This window comes from Geospiza fortis, unplaced genomic scaffold (genome assembly GCF_000277835.1).
Source record: "Geospiza fortis unplaced genomic scaffold, GeoFor_1.0 scaffold248, whole genome shotgun sequence".
NCBI classification, from domain to species: Eukaryota; Metazoa; Chordata; class Aves; order Passeriformes; family Thraupidae; genus Geospiza; species Geospiza fortis.
In genome coordinates, this window is record NW_005054695.1 from 64,980 (window position 1) to 65,998 (window position 1,019).

Consider the following 1,019-nt stretch of genomic DNA (forward strand, 5'->3'; position numbering starts at 1 on the left):
ACTCTCCCAGCTCAGTCAGGGGGTCCCGGGGCTGTCCCCAATCCCGGTGGGTGCCACCCTCGTCCCCGTGCCCACCCCCAGCACCCCAAGGCGACACCGAGCACCCCAGGGTGACACCAAACACCCCCAAGGTGACACCAAACACCCCCAAGGTGACACCGAGCACCCCAGGGTGTGACATTTTTGGGGAACATTCTGATTTTCCCAGTAAATTCTTCCCCGGAAAATTTTGGGATCCCATCCCTGCCCCGGCCCTCCCAGCACGGACCCAGCAGGGCGGGCATTGAGCTCGGCTTTAGTGGCACGGGCTGGCACGGCTGGCATTGAGCACGGGTTTAGTGGCACGCCTGGCATTGAGCACGGCTTTAGTGGCACACCTGGCACGGGCTGGCATTCAGCACGGCTTCAGTGGGTGCCATGGGACGGGCCGGGCGTCGCACGGCTTTACACGGGTCCTGGCACGCCTGGCATTGAGCACAGCTTTAGTGGCACGCCTGGCATTCAGCACGGCTTTACACGGGTGCTGGCACGCCTGGCATTGAGCACGGCTTCACTGGCACGCCTGGCACAGGCTGGCATTCAGCACGGCTTTACTGGGTGCCATGGCACGGGCTGGCATTCAGCACGGCTTTAGTGGCACGCCTGGCATTGAGCACGGCTTTACACGGGTCCTGGCACGCCTGGCATTGAGCACAGCTTTAGTGGCACGCCTGGCATTCAGCACGGCTTTACACGGGTGCTGGCACGCCTGGCATTGAGCACGGCTTCACTGGCACGCCTGGCACAGGCTGGCATTCAGCACGGCTTCAGTGGGTGCCATGGCACGGGCTGGCATTCAGCACGGCTTTAGTGGCACGCCTGGCATTCAGCAGGGCTTAACACGGGTCCTGGCAGGGGCTGGCATTGAACACGGCTTTACTGGGTGCCATGGCACGGGCTGGCATTCAGCACGGCTTTACTGGCACGCCTGGCATTGAGCACGGCTTTACACGGGTCCTGGCACGCCTGGCATTGAGCAC

The 1,019-nt window shown here is 63.0% G+C and overlaps 1 protein-coding gene across 1 annotated transcript in view; it reads right to left on the reverse strand.

Moving 5' to 3' along the window:
- ABHD8 (abhydrolase domain containing 8) overlaps window positions 1-1,019 on the reverse strand; it is an 11,506-nt gene that overhangs the window by 756 nt on the left and 9,731 nt on the right. The window lies entirely within an intron of this gene.